Here is a 15,872-nt window from a genome sequence, read left to right as displayed (position 1 = left end):
TTTTTTTTTGCCCTGGCCCTACGATCATTTTTTTTCTCTTGTTTTTCCAACTCCATGGTACATACATCCCTTAAATAATTACTCCAGTCGATAACTGTTTTGTCAGCCATATCCAATTCTTCATGACAGAAATTAATGCTAGTTAACTGCTTACACCAACAGTATATAAAACAATGAGCAGTTATAAAAGAAATTCTACTTCCTTCAAAAAAGTTACCTTCCCGAACTCCTATATGCTGGTAGCATTTAGCAGAGTTGCATTTCCAAAATATTTGTTTTCCATAGTATAATTTCATTTCTTGTCCTGAACTGCATTCCTTAAAACTGTGTATAATTCCATACTGTTGAAATAACTGAGTTGCCTCCTTATCTGTCTTAGGTAAATCCCACAATCGCATTTTTCACAAAACTATGACTACAGCAATCTACTTAGATGGTTAATAACTATATGCCTTTTCAATAATCTGTTGACTAGAGCTTTGACAACTTTTGTATAGCACGAGAAATGGAACACATACAGAGATGCTCTACTGACATGCGTAAATAGCGGTAAAAATGGTCAAGCTATTTTAAAATGTTCTTTTCTCTGTGTTTTCAAGTTTAAATAGTATTATAAATTAAAAATGTTATAGAAAAGACGTTATTTAGTTTTAATACCGTTAATTCCATTTATTTAAGGAAAACACAAGTGAATACGTTTAGCTTGAAAATCTGGTTGCGATAATATGTTAAGTACCGTATATTTAAATCATTTGTATTCCATAATCATATTAGGTTCATTTAGTAACAATTCCATCATGCTGTATTTAAATGTTACTTAATTTTCATACTCTTCTTCCTTGATACACGACAGTGACCCCTCAATGTTCCTTTTACTTAGAATTCTCATAGAGTGTCTTCTCCTGTCATTTCCTTATTTTTTGACACTGCATAAACAAAGCAGCAACATTGTTCAAAACAACAAAATTCATAACCATTTTAAGTGTTATCTGTTTTAAGTTAACTGATGTTAAAGCTTTGAAAAGGGGGCTCAGCAGTATATGAATGTGAATCAGAACTGTGTCTTCTACACTATAAGTACCTGTTTTGATTTTACTGATGCATTTAGCATTGCATTTGAGGTATTTCATAAAGGGCTTCACAGCGACGTTTCAGCCAAGTGTGTGAATCATAAATAGAATTGTTTGTCTGCATTGACATGGTGCACAACAAATGGAACACAAAGTAGCAGCTCTGTGCATCAGCTATGAAAAAGGTTCTGTGAGAACCTAAGTGTAAATATGGGAATGGCAAAAGTATTTGGATTGAGAAGAAAGGAACTGTAGAATATACCTTGTGTGAATCAAAGATGCAGAAGACACCCAACAGAAAGAAACAGTCCTGTAAAGGGCAAAGAGTATTCAAACCCATGCAACACTGAACCTCTGCTATAACAGGTGCCAGAGTAGATGGAAGCAATCCAGTGTAGGCATGTAACCTGGGTAACCATTGAACAAATGTCACAGTAGGTACTAGAGCAGATGGAACCAGTCCAGTACAGTCATGTAAGCAGATGGAACCAGTATAGTACAGTGCAGTGCAGTACATGCATGTAATAGTTTAGTCTGTGTGCCATTGAACAAATGACACAGCAGGTGCTGGAGCAGATGGAACCAGTACAATACAGTCATGTAAGCAGATGGAACCTGTATAGTACAGTGCAGTGCAGTACATGCATGTAATAGTTTAGTCTGTGTGCCATTGAACAAATGACACAGCAGGTGCTGGAGCAGATGGAACCAGTACAGTACAGGCATGGAACAGTATAACTTGTGTGCACATTGAATGAATGACACAGCAGGTGCCAGAGAAGATGGAACCCATCCAGTACAGGCATAACAGTGTAGCCTGCATATCCAATGAATGTTGCCACAACAGGTGCCAGTGGAGATGGAACCAGTACACTACAATACAGGCATGTAACACTGCAGCCTGTGTACCCATTGAATGAATGACACAGCAGGTGCCAGTGCAGATGGAATCAGTACAGAACAGTGCAGTACAGGCATGTAACAGTGTAGCTTGTGTACCCATTGAATGAATGACACAGCAGGTGCCAGTGCAGATGGAACCAGTACAGTACACCACAGGCATGTAAAAGTGTAACTTGTGTACACATTGAACAAGTAATACAGCAGGTGCCAGTGCAGAGGGTAACAATCCTGTATAGCACATGCAGTTGTAAGCCAATCTACCACTTTTACCAGTGGCCTGTTAGTCATTTGATAGGCACATCAGAGGACACAGTGACCACTGTACTTTATTCTGGGAATTCAGGTGTTTAAGGCTCTAATCTGTCCAAGATCATTGTCATCTGTTGTTTTGCTCCCGTTTTATACAGACTATATTGCTGACCACTTCATTATGTCTTCTATGTGAAGGAAACTCTGATAAAAATCTTCTTAATTGTCATTGAAAATGTACTATCCAGTGACTACATAGTGTAATATGGATTTTAATATAAACATAAGTGTAATGTTTCATAAACATTTACAAATTTAAATTTATAAAATGGTGTTTCTGAATAGTCTTTAACTTTCTGTCATTGCACAGATTGTATCAGTGCAAATGGGACCAATGCAGCAGTGTAGGTTGCTGTTTTAGTAAGAGTCTGTTGTTTCAAATTCCCAAAAAGCATAACCAGTACCTCAGGGAACTGAGTCAGCCTTGAATTTTGTTGGAAATGGGCTTGTAGCATGATGTAGAAGGAACTGTAAGTAGTTTTAATAGCAGCACCATCAGTGAGGTAGGCCATAGCATTTAGCAAACTATGCACAGACCATGCTAACATCTCAGTGTATTGTGAATAAGGTGTTTTGTCAAAGGGGTGGCCACACTGTGGACTGGGTTTCCTGCACCAATTGGTAATACATAGCACTTGGTGGGGTGCATGGTGCCACACTACATGTCCTGGAGTTCTACAGAACACTTGTTGCTCTTCATGTTTGCCCATATCATGGGTGGGAGGGAGGAGGGGGAGACCATCAACAGTGCCCCATGTTCTGTTCTCTCTCTCATGCACACAGTTACACCTGGCCTGATGTCAATATATGTATATACACACACACACACACACACACACACACACACACACACACACACACACACACACACACACAAGTAACTGTGATGATATGTGCAGGTACTGAACAGAAACATATGTACAGAGACCCACCTAGACAGATATATGCCTCCCAATATTCTTATCACAGAAGCAGAGGATGTGTGTGTGCACACTAGGATTGTGACTGTACACACAAGTGGCTTATGAGCGCTAGCCTGGTAATTAATCGTAGGATGCACAATTCATGTATGATCTGCCTTGTCGTATGTACCCTTACTACCCTTTCACATGTATGAATATTTCCACCTCCTGTTCTTGGACTCCCCGAGGGACCTTAATCTCCTGCTATGCTTTTTGCATCCTCACAGGCTGCTTTTTCTTTATTGCATTGAACTGCATGATTACTTGTTGAGTTCTTGTCATAACATAGCTGTGGTGATAGTTTATGGGTGCACTTTGGAAGCCTTGTGATGAGGATATTAGGATGTGTATTTCTGTCTGTGAGGGTGTGTGCCCCTGCATATATGTCCCTGCCCGGAACTTATACATATAATCAAAACTATCTCTATGTATAAGTGTGCACACTTATACTTGACTGCATATGAATGTGTGTCGGTGAGGTGTTTTACACATAATGTGTTACTACTATATCCCTGCTACATTCAGTATCTTCTTGCAGTTGCAGTGAAGAGACTACAGGCAGGTTTGTAAACCTTATCACTTCACACTGTGAATAAATAGCTCTGCCAGAATGTATGTGTGTGTGAATTGTGTTTTAGTCCCATTATTCATCCTGCTTACCCCATCCATTTGCATCATTTGCTTGTCTGGCACAAAGTAGCATATCGTTTTTGCAATCGCATTATGTTGTGGATGGATGGATTCCTTAGGCTGAGCATTGTGTCTGTGAAAACTGCTTAATGTCCATAATCAGGACCTTCCATTTTTACTTTTATTCATTAAACTTTTCATAGGTTCATAAGAGGTTACTAGGCTAATGTACCTAGGGCCTTTACAAGCCTAGCCATGTAATAAACCAATTACCCTTATTGACCATAGTTAGATGGTCAATGTTGCTGCGTGATTCTGTTATCAGCACTGGCTGCCCCATCCATGAGGGACATAGCTGCCACCCAGGGGTGAATTTACAGTCACTCATCCAGTTGCCAATGTTGCACTTGAATAGGGTCATTGAGGAGATCCGCTTCACGTGGAGTGGGAGCATAGTCTGAGCATAGCATAGTCTGAGACTGCTCTGTAAGCCAAGCGTAGTTCACTTCTCAGCAGCTGGTATGATACAGAGTACAGTGGCAGGGCTTTCTTTCCATTTATGTTATGTTTTGAAATCCATGGATTCTCTTGGTTAGAAACCTTTGTGCTCTGTCCAGTTGCTGCAGGTGTCTGGTGTAATACATACAGAAGGGAGCACTGCACTCAATTAGTGGTCTGATAAGGAACAAGCACAGCTGGGCTATAACCTCCCTGGTCTTGGATGCAATGGCCTTACTTATAAGATGTGCAATGTAGAATGCTTTTCTTACCACTATGGACACATGGTGATTGAAGTTTAGACTGCTATCAACATGTGTTGCCAAGTCTCACATCATTGAGTTTAATCTTAGAGAGGTGCTATCTATATCATAATTAGCAGGGGCTACTTCTTTGCCAAAGGGGATAATGAGGATTTTTTTGTTAAGTTTTAGTCCATGAGTTTGGCACCAATCATTTGTCTATGTCAGCCCTTTCTTTAATATGTTAACATCACTGGGGGAGTTGATGATTGTGCACAGTTTATAATTACCTGTAAACTTGTTATGCCACAGGCCATCTACCTTCACCTGGACTTTAGAGAAATAGATTCCAAGCAGCAGAGGGCCCAACACAGATCTTTGTGGTATCCCACTGGTCTGGTTTTCTGATGGGAGGTGGACTTCCCACTTTGACAGTGTGCATTCTATTAGTGATCCAGTTTGCTACCTATCTGGTAGTGTATGGATTATTCCCCTAGCTGGGAGAATATCTCTATGTTACTTCAAAGGGATTGTGTCAAAGGCCTTCTCTAATTCAAGATAAGTGGTATGCACTGATTTGCCTTCATCCAGTGCTTTTGTGACATTCTCAAAGAAGTCCACCAGGTTTGATAAGCAAGATCTACCCTTGAAGAAATAAAACTGCTTTGGGTGAAGGGTTTGAAGGTTGCCTAAATCCTTGTGGATAAAGCCCAGATGATTCTTTCTATGCTCTTGCAGACAAGGCTGGTTAGGCTTATGGGTTGATAGTTCCCAAGGTCAGTTGATGCCACGTTTTGTGCAAGAGGATTATTTTTGCTGTTCTCCAGTCTACTGGGACAAAGACAGTTGTCAAACTCATATAGGCATATATTGATGGTATTTCTAACCTTACTCATAAAGTCTGCCCAAGGATTCAGCATTACCCCCTTCATGTATAGCATCCACTCTCTACCCTTATTCTCACTAAATTCTCCACCTAAATTAGTCCCTCCTACCCTCCAGTGTTCTAGTATAAATGTATTTCTGTAAACTTTCCTCCCATATCACCACTGCCTATACCATCATATTTATCTCACCATCTTAATACATTCCCATCTGTCTCACATTGTAATTCCATAATACTCTTTCCCAAATCACAGCTACTAGAAACTGAGTACAGTAGTGTAATTCATAACTTTACTTCATGTCTCCCTACTCTTGCCCTCTATTTATATAACAAAATATATTTCAATATCCATGTTGCTCAACTATCTTTTTCTGTATAGTCACTTTCATCTTTAGTCTGTACTGTAAATTTTACAAATTAGGACAGATGTTTTACTTAATGTACAGTTCTGAAAAAATATATGAACACAGGTATAAGATGTAATCTAGTAACATCCATATCCTTTATCTTCTGTGATTATTGTGACTGTTTTCTACTGCAATGTTTAACTTGAGCATATCTTTCTAAATGTCTGGGACAATCACTGTTTTCTATATTACACTTTGTGTACTTAAATGTCTGGCATGATTTTAAATTCCTTTTTTATAACATGTTTAGTGTGCAAAATGTTTTCAAATCACATATATATTATCTTCTGGTGGAGCTTTTCTCCCTGGGCCTCCACTGAAAATGGATGGCCAACCCAGTCAGACTTTCCCAGTAAATAAATTCAATCAAAAAGTAAATCCATCAGTCCAGTAATAAATACAATTTTATTTGATCAGGTAAATCCCATGAAACCTGAGGCACTTCTTCATAGGATGTTAAAGGTGAGTGGTATGCAACAACATACCACTGAGTAAGGGAATGTTGGCTAGTATGCTTGGGAAACTACTGTATTCAGTGCCAAGTGCTTTGTGATATTTAACTTTCACATAAATTATCAACGTAAGAAGGTGGGATTTTGTTTAATTAATCATCCAAAGAACAATATCTCTTTCCTGATGCAATGTAGTGTGAATCTAGGGATACAAGTCCAAACATCTGGTATGCAGTAGAACCTGTACTTTCTGGTCATGTAGCTAAGAGGCTTTTTTTTCAGACTAAAGACTTGGCTGTCCATTGAGTGCCCCAGTGTTCTACATTCCCATAAAATAATAAAAGAGCAGACTACTGAGTATTTGTGTAGCAAGAATTTGAACCAGAAGTAATCCATTCCTTCTCAACCCCTTTTTCCCATTTTTCCACATTGGGTTATGGTGTCACTGCAACAGAGACAATCATCTAGAGCCAAAGTTCAAAACACTGGGTGGCTATCCCTGACACAGTTGTTGCTCCATATCATTCACGTGCACACGAACTAACATCCACAGTCAATATAGAGTTCCAGTCCACCTACTGCATGTGTTTGGATTGGGGGAGGAAACTGGTGCATCCTAGGAAAACCCTTGTGAACACATGGAAGACATGCAGACTCCACACAGATGGCACCCCAGCCATGAATCTAACTAGAGAATCTCTTGTTAGGAGATAACAATGCTATCATCTGAGTATGAAACGAACAGCCTTGCACTATCCAAAAATCTAGGTGGGCTGCATATATCTGACATATCCATTATCACAACCCAAGAATGAGAAAGAAACAATGACAGAAAATCTGTCTATTTTTCCTATGCTTGAGTTACCCACCACTCCAGTTCCTTGACTAACAGTCGCCATTTGATCCCAAAGGTTCCTCAGGTATTATCTTTTTTCAAATGCAGGCTGATATTCTTAACTATCACTTTCATAGGTTCATACTAGGCTATCTGCCCTAGGACATTTATAAGCCTAGCCAGAGTGTGTTTGGCTTTCGCCACCCATTTTAAATTCATTTTGCTATGCCCTTTTTTGAGGTTAGTATACTGTGCCTCTGTCTAACAGTGACACAGAAGTGATACCCGGGGTAAACCTACGATCCCCCATCCACTCATCAAGATTCCTGTTGAAGAGAGTCAATGAGGGACTCTGCCTAACCTGGACTGGGATTTTATTCCAGAGTGAAGGGAGCCCTGGGTTATGAATCTGTCCCTCCAGCATGTCCTATTTATTTCAGTGCTGAGGTTCAAGTCTCTCGAGCGCGTAGCTCGATGGGATTTGAATTTTCTGAGGTGCAGCATGTCCATTAATTCTGGGTTGGACATGGCTTTATACGTCAGACACAGATCGCCTCTGAGCAGGAGGTATGCCACTGAGTAGAGCTGGAGTTTCTTTAACCGGGCAGCATATGGCATCTGTCTGAGTCCTCTTGGTGAGGTACTTTTGGGGTCTTTCCAGTTGCTGCAGGTGTCTGGTAAGGTACATCCCAAAAGGGGCATTGTACTCAATTATGGGCCTGTAGAGGGATAAGTAAAGAGGCACGATGACCTCCCCTGATCTAGATGTGAATCCCTTCATGATTAGGTGGGCTATATAAAATGTTTTTCTAACCACTTTGGCCATGTGGTTGTCAAATGAGAGATTGCTATCAACTTGGGTCCCCAGGTCCCTAATTACTTCTTCTGTACTTAATGGATTACCACCTATGTGGTAATTTGTGGGCACTTTGTTTTTGCCAAAGGGGATGACTATACACTTTTTGGCGTTTAGCTTGAGGCCATGGCTCTGGCACCAGTTGTCTGTTTCTATGAGGCCCTTTTGGAGGATGCTCGTGAGCTGGAGAGTCGATTATGGCACCCAGTTTGCAGTCATCTGCGAACTTGGTCAGCCACAGTCCTTCCATGTTTGCCTGTACCTCCGAGAAATATATACCGAACAAGAGAGGTCCCAGGACTGAGCCTTGTGGAATGCCACTTGTAACTGGTTTGGAGTCTGACATGACTCCAGCAATTCTAACCATGTGGGTTCTGTCCTTGAGCCAGTTTGCAACCCATCTAATGACATAGGGGTTTATATTTAAGCTGGTGAGCTTATCTATAATGCCCGAGTGGGGTATTGTATCGAAGGCTTTTGCGAGGTCCAGGTAGGCTGTGTGGACCACCTTCCACTCGTCAATGGCCTTGGTTACTGTTTCAAAGAAATCAACCAGGTTTACGACGCAGGATCTGCCCTTAACAAAGCTGAACTGGGTAGGATCCAGTGTCTGTAGGTCCCCAATATCTTTATTTATGAGGTCCATGATGATCCTTTCCATAGCTTTGCAGACCAAGCTAGTCAGGCTTATGGGGCGATACTTTCCAGGATCCGTTGAGGCACCACCTTTGTAGAGAGGGACCACTGTTGCTGTACGCCACTCTTTGGGTACATATCCTGTAGTAAGGCTGAGACTGAACAGTAGTTTTATGTTTGGGTTTAGCTCTTCTTGGAGTTCATGTAGGACGCAGCCCGGGACACCGTCTGTTCCCATTGATGCTGTGCTTTTTGCTTTGGAGAGGGCAGCTCTTACCTGAGCATCTGAGATGTCAGGGGGGGGCAGCACTCTGCTGGGATAGATATTCGCCCTTTTGGTGGGGAGGGGGGGAGTTTGCACTGAACCTGTCAGCTAGGATGTTGGCAATGTCTGTGGGTTCGTTGTATTTTTTGCCATTTTGGACTAATTCTGCACATATCTGGGAATTCCCACCCAGGTTCCTAACATAACTAAAGAAAGCCTTGTGATTATCCTTAGTGTCCTGTGCAATTTTTCTCTCGAAGCTGGCCTTAAATGATTTTATGAGTGCCCGTAGTGTTTTGCTAATACTGATCAAAGATGCCTTCCCTTTTTGGGATTTTTCTCTATCATGTAGTAGCTTCCTCCTTCTATTGTATAGTTTGTTTATGGCTGGGGTCCACCAGACAGGATGTCTGCCTTTGGAGGATTGGGTCTTGGTTTTATTTGGGATTTCATGATCCATGCATTCCTGAAGGTTTTCATAGAATGCGTTTATAAAGGATTCTGCGGTCTGGGCCGTATTTTCCACAGGCCCAGGGGCTTTGAAGGATTCCACCTCTGTTTTGAGGAGTGTGAAATTTGCTTTAGAGAAGTTTTTCACTGTGGTTTTCTGGGCAGGGGGTGGGGTCAGGATGTGAATATCCAGTGAGATTAGTTTATGGTCTGATCTTACCAGTGAGGGATACACTTCTGGTCTGGAGCATAGAGTCCCCATGTTGGTGATGATCAGGTCCAGTATGTTTTCCCCTCTTGTGGGAGTGGTAACAAGTTGTTTCATAACATTTGAGTTTATAAATTCTAGGAACCTTTGGGCTAGGGTGTTGGAGCTAGAGTAATGCTCCCAGTCTATGTTTGGGTAGTTGAAGTCTCCCAATATAATGGTGTTTGGAGAGACCTTCATATTTTCCAGTGTTTTCAGGAAGGCCGAGTGGGGTTCCTGGGTTTGGGAGGGTGATCTGGAGCAGGTTATAAACTGGAAGGCAGTTTTACCCACTGTTAGTTGCACATGGATAGTCTCTGATGCTTTGTGCTGTGCCACCAACCTGGAGGTGTAGGTATCTTTGACGAATATTGATACTCCCCCTCCTTTTGTGGTTCGGTCCAAGTTTTGGGGCCGAAAAGCATGGTATGAGGTATAACCTGGTAGTGATGGGGTGCTCTCGGGAGCCTTGAACCAGGTTTCTGTTACTGCACAGATATCGATGTTCTCCATGCTAAGGAGAGTTTTGAGTGCATGCATCTTGAGGTTTAGACTTCTGGCGTTGAGTAGCATTACTCTTAGTTTCTTATCCCTTGTGATACCTATGGAGGTGGGTTTGTCTTTTGAGCCTTGCCTAAAAAAGGCACTATGGGGGTAGCAAGAGCCTTTGCCAATATCCGAAAGTCCAGGGGTGACAGGTGCAAGCCATCCCTAGCGAAGCATCGTGGCTTGTCGAGCATGTCATCCCAGGCTGACAGGCATTGGTTCCCCTTTGAATGACACCAATACTTAAGCCAATTGTTGAAATTGATCATCTTGTCTTCATATTGTGGCATCATTCTTGGTGAGGGTAAGATGCTACTCAAGGTCAGGGTCATACCGGCCTGGGCTACATGCTCAGAGAGCTCCTCTATGTCTCTTTTCATGTAGTCCAGAGAAATACGTCTCAGGTCATTCACACCAGCATGGACAATGACTGAGTCATATTTGTACTTGCCTTGGAGTGACCTGAGAGCGTGTGTTATTTGGCAGATCCTAGCGCCCGACAGGCAGCTCACCGTGACTTTCTCCTTGTTCAGCCTGGTGAGCGGGACGTCAGTGTGCCTGACGATAGAGTCACCTATTACAAGTGTATCAGATGTGTTGTTTAGCCTTAAGGGCTGTGACTGTTCGGCACACTGGCTTTGTGAGCTATGTGTTGCACGTGTTTTGTTTTGGGGTAGCGGTTGCTTGGGTGTCTGCTTTGGAGGTCTCTGCTGCTTAGGCAGATTTTTATTTAGAGCCTCTGAGTATGTTTTTGTGTGTTTATGTGTTTGGTTTGCTGTCGTGGTAGGTCTATGTGAGACTGGAATTATAGTGAGTGTGGTTTCCTTCTCCTCCTGACTGGTTACGCCAGTACTGAGTTGAGAGAGCTTAGCCTCCAGTTTGGCTATATGGTTGCATCTCTCACATGTGTTGGAATTTGTTGGGAGGAGGAGAGGGTTGTCTGTGTACATGAGGCAGTTGTAACATTGCCTCAAGATTTCCAGATTCACCATCTGGACCAGAGAGGAGATTGACAACTGACCTTTGGACATGCTAGAATAGTATTGGGAATTCCTTTATAATTGAAAAAAAGGGCCAATGGGGAACAAGGTACTCAAGGGGAGTTTGTGAGGGTGTAGTGCTTTTAATTTTTTAGTGCTGACTTAGTGAGCAAGTGCCAGGTAACTTAAATGCAATGTGTTACAGGTAACTTAAATGAAAAAATGACAAACAGTAACTTTCTTTCAAGTGAAACAAGGAAATAAGTACAGTAAGCAATGCAGATATCACTAGGGATTCACAGAAGCACTGAAAAGCCGCATTTTAATTGGAATTAGCATTTAATTGAAATGACAAGCAAACAAACAACAAGCATGCAAACAAAGCTAGATTCCGCAGGCCTGGATCTAGTCTATGCTACAGCAAACAAGGTGTACTGATTTCAGTAAGAAACAGTTCAAATATGCAGACACTATAAGCCTTTAACCAGAAATTCCCAGCTCAGAAGGGCAGAGTCCAGACTCTCCTCCCACAAGAGCGCAGACCACAAACCTTCTTAATGTAAAATAACTGGCCTGAAGCCCAAGTGCTTAAACCAGAACTAATACACTTTTAGAATAACAGACACTGAGCCCTCAATCAGCACTTCCCAACTTAGAAGGATGTAAGCTACCTGTCCTGCCACCACAGTGCAGGCCACAAACCTTCCTAATGTAAAACAACTGGTCTGAAGCCCAAGTGCTTAATCCAAAAGACTTAGACTGATAGCTACACTTTAATCAAGTTACTACCAAGCAGTAATAAATACAACTGAATACTTTAAAGAATGCCTGGATTAGTGCTCAAGTTATACAAACAAAGCTAGATTCAGCAGGCCTGGATCTAGTCTATGCTACAGCAAGCAAGGTGTACCAATTTCAGTAAGAAGCAGTTCAAATATGCAGGCACTATAAGCCTTTAACCAGAAATTCTCAGCTCAGAAGGGCAGAGTCCAGCCTCTCCTCCCACAAGAGTGTAGACCACGAACCCTCTTAATGTAAAATAACTGGCCTGAAGCCCAAGTGCTTAAACCAGAATTAATACACTTTTAGAATAACAGACACTGAGCCCTCAATCAGCAGTTCCCAACTTAGAAGGATGTAAGCTACCTGTCCTGCCACTACAGTGCAGACCAGAAACCTTCTTAATGTAAAACAACTGGTCTGAAGCCCAAGTGCTTAAACTAAAAGGCTTAGAATGAGTTACACCAAGCAGTAATAAATACAACTGAGTACTTTTAAGATGATGCAAAAGCAAATTAAAGTAGGAAGAAACACAAATACAGTAAAAGCAGAAATGCTATCTACTATGTGACAAATATGGACACATTCCTACAATGGTGCCAGGCCAGGATCAGGGGGAGGATGGCCCCCTGTTGTAGAGGGAAGTAGCAGTCCACAAAAATGACAAAAATTGATTGGCCAAAGAAGAGCCATAAAGACGACAGAGTGGACTATTGAGGATAAGAAAGAAATTATATATTGTTACTATTATGCAAAAATCCCAGAATTTCCAGACACAAGATATACAAAATGATTAAGAGAGAAATTAGAGGAAAGAAAAAATACTTCCACATGAAAAACTATTACAAGCTTCAAAAAAAAAATTGCTTTCATTAATACAACAGATTTTCGAAAAACAGTATATAGATCAAGTAACTTTGATCTCTTTGGAAAAATAAGCCTCTGAGTAAGTGAGAAAATATAAACAACAAAACCTAGAGATATTTGAAAAATGTAAAAAAGAAATATGGACACAAGAAAGAAAGAGAGATTTGATATGGTACAATATTTATGCAAAGGAGAAAGCCATGTTAACTAATATGGAAAAGGCAGTCTCAAAGATATTCGAAGAAAAATACAGGCAAAGGCATTCAGATATGGAAAATTTCACAACTAAAAGCACAAAGATTCAGTGCAGAAAATATTAGTAAAGCAGAACTTAAAGAAATAGAAGTTGAAGTTATGGAGTGCCTGCGAAGTGAAGGATTTAATGTAAAAGGTCTAAAACAGATTACATTACAGCAGGATGGAGTGAGTCCTCAGAATAAGGAAAAGCAAGATCAGGAGACACGTGAAGAAGAAATATGGACAGGAGAAAGGAAAAGAGAATTAATATGGTGTAATATTTATGCAAAGGAGAAAACAAAACTAATACAAAAAGAGCAGCACCAAAGATATTTGAAGAAAATATAGACAAAGGAATCCAGATATGGAAAATTTTACAATACAAAAAATAAGAAGACTAACAGGAAAAGTAGAAAAAGAGATGAGTAATGGAGAAGTCAAAGAAACAGAAACTGAGGTAATGGCACAAATGCAAAGAGAAGGATTCAGTGTAGAAAATCAAATGCAGAAAGCACCATAACAGTATAGAGCAATGGCTATCCAAATTAAGGGGAAACCAATGGAACAGGAAGTAACTGGTCATGTGCCATATCAAGATATTTTGAAGCCTTCCACAGGAAACCAGTATAAACATTCACTTGAAGCTAGACAGCAAGGAAAGGAACAGGAAACTCTGATGAGGTCAATGTTAAGGAGAGATAGGCGAGTGAGTTCCCATATGACACTGGATGAAATTGAAGAGAATGTGTCACAGGAAGATGCTATAGAACTTTCTATAGAATGCCCACAGGAAATGCAAAACAAGGGATGTGCCCTCAGTATGGAAGAAAAGGAGTTAAGAGAAGAGTTGCTTGATTTAATAGACAAAGATAGATCAATGAGAGAAATAGACTGCAGAAGGTTAATAAAATCCCAAAAGTCAGAAGCTTGATAAAACAAATGAACACAGTAATTAGGACTGTCCATAGCGACCCACACAATATAACAGAAGTAAACAGAATATATTACTGTGCTGCTAAATTAATAACTGATAACATTCTACCACAGGAACATAGGTTAGCGAGGGGAAAGAGGGGCAAAAGCGAATAACATCATGGAAATATCGAATAGAGAAAACTATAAAGCAGTAAAGACAAGAAGTATCATTGTTAGAAGATTATAGAAGCGGGAACAGATCAACAAAATTATTAAGAAAGATAGATGTGATAAAAGCAATGCGCAGTATTAGAACAGACCAGGATCTATTATGCATTATTGGAGATAAACTAAAAATTTCAAAACAGGTGGAAAGACTTAGAAGATACAAAGATAAATATAAGGGAAAAGCACAAAATAAACAATTTACTGATGACCCAAAAAAGTTTTATAGATAATTGGGAAATAAGGTAAAAGGAATTGGTAGACCGCCAAAAAAAGAGGAAGTAGATACATTTTGGAGAAGTATCTATGAAGATCCTGTGGAATATAACAAAGATGCTAAATGGATAGAAGAAGTAAAAGAAAGAATAAGAAGTTTAAAGGTACAAGATATGAAATGGGATGTAATAACAGTGAGAAAGATTGAAACAAAGTTGAGAAAAGCCTCTAACTGGAAAACCCCAGGCCCAGATGCAGTACCTAACTTTTGGCTTAAAGTATTAACTTCTTTGCATGAGGATATAACCATGAGTAAGAATTATTTATATGCACACCCCGAACATACACCACACTGGTTAACAACAGGAAAAACAATGCTCTTACTTAAGACTGAACCTGCAAGCTACCCTAAAAATTATAGACCAACAACTTGTCTTCCGACGATGTACAAAATATACACGAGAATTGATGCTTACAGAGTTTATAGTCATTTTGAAGAAAACTCAATTATGGCAGTAGAACAAAAGGGCAATAAAAGAAAGTCATATGGAATTGAGGACCATTTGTTGTTAAACATTATAGTGGAGAATTGAAAGAAGGGGAAGAACCTAAGTATGGCATGGATTGACTACAAAAAAGCATTTTATAGTATCCCACATTCATGGATAAAAGAGTGCTTAAAAATGTAAAAGATACACCCTACACAGATTGACTACATTGCAGTAACCATGAAACAGTGGCAGACCACTTTGCAATTAAGCCATGATAAAGGACAGATTATTATCCCAGGGATAAAAATTCAAAGGGGGATATTCCAGGATGACACTCTGTCACTCTTGCTATTCTGCCTTGCCATTAACCCATTAAGCTGTTTACTGAACAGCTTAGGCTATGGCTATAATTTGGCTTCTAGAAAACAACAAAGTCTAATGACTTCTCATCTTTTCTTTGTCGATGATTTAAAATTGTATAGCATCCGATGAGGAACTGAAAGCACAGCTGCAGGTTGTCAAAACTTTTTCAGATGATATTGGAATGTCATTTGGTCTTGATAAATGTGCAAAAACAACCTTTAAAAAAGGAAAATTGCAGCACCAGGAAAAATCAGTTTGGGACAAGAATGTGATATAAAAGAACTTGAGCAAGAGGGGGTGTGTAAATACTTGGGAATTGATATCAAAGTGGCTGAAAAACACTGGAAACATGAGCCAAAGAGAATAATAGAAAATTATGAAGTTTACATCACATGGGATCACCTAATACCAACAGTCCAAAAGATAGAAGCTAGAAAGCCGGATATAGTGGTCCAAGAAAAGAAGACAAAAGTAGCATTGATCATTGAAATCACCACACCTAGTGACTTCAGTGTTTTGCATACAGAGAGACACAAAGTCATAAAATACCTCAATCTTCAGGCAGAAACGAGAGCCATGTGGAAGAAAGATAGCAACGCAAGAG

General features: G+C 40.3%; 1 protein-coding gene across 2 annotated transcripts in view; it reads left to right on the top strand.

Moving 5' to 3' along the window:
- Positions 1-15,872, top strand: part of LOC122813927 (zinc finger protein 883-like) — a 469,091-nt gene that overhangs the window by 302,470 nt on the left and 150,749 nt on the right. The gene's annotated exons all lie outside the window — the stretch shown is intronic.

Source organism: Protopterus annectens, chromosome 10.part0, assembly GCF_019279795.1.
Source record: "Protopterus annectens isolate FY-2018-M chromosome 10.part0, PAN1.0, whole genome shotgun sequence".
NCBI classification, from domain to species: domain Eukaryota; kingdom Metazoa; phylum Chordata; order Ceratodontiformes; family Protopteridae; genus Protopterus; species Protopterus annectens.
Note: the sequence above shows the minus strand (reverse complement) of the source record. Positions and strands in the feature narration are given on the sequence as shown.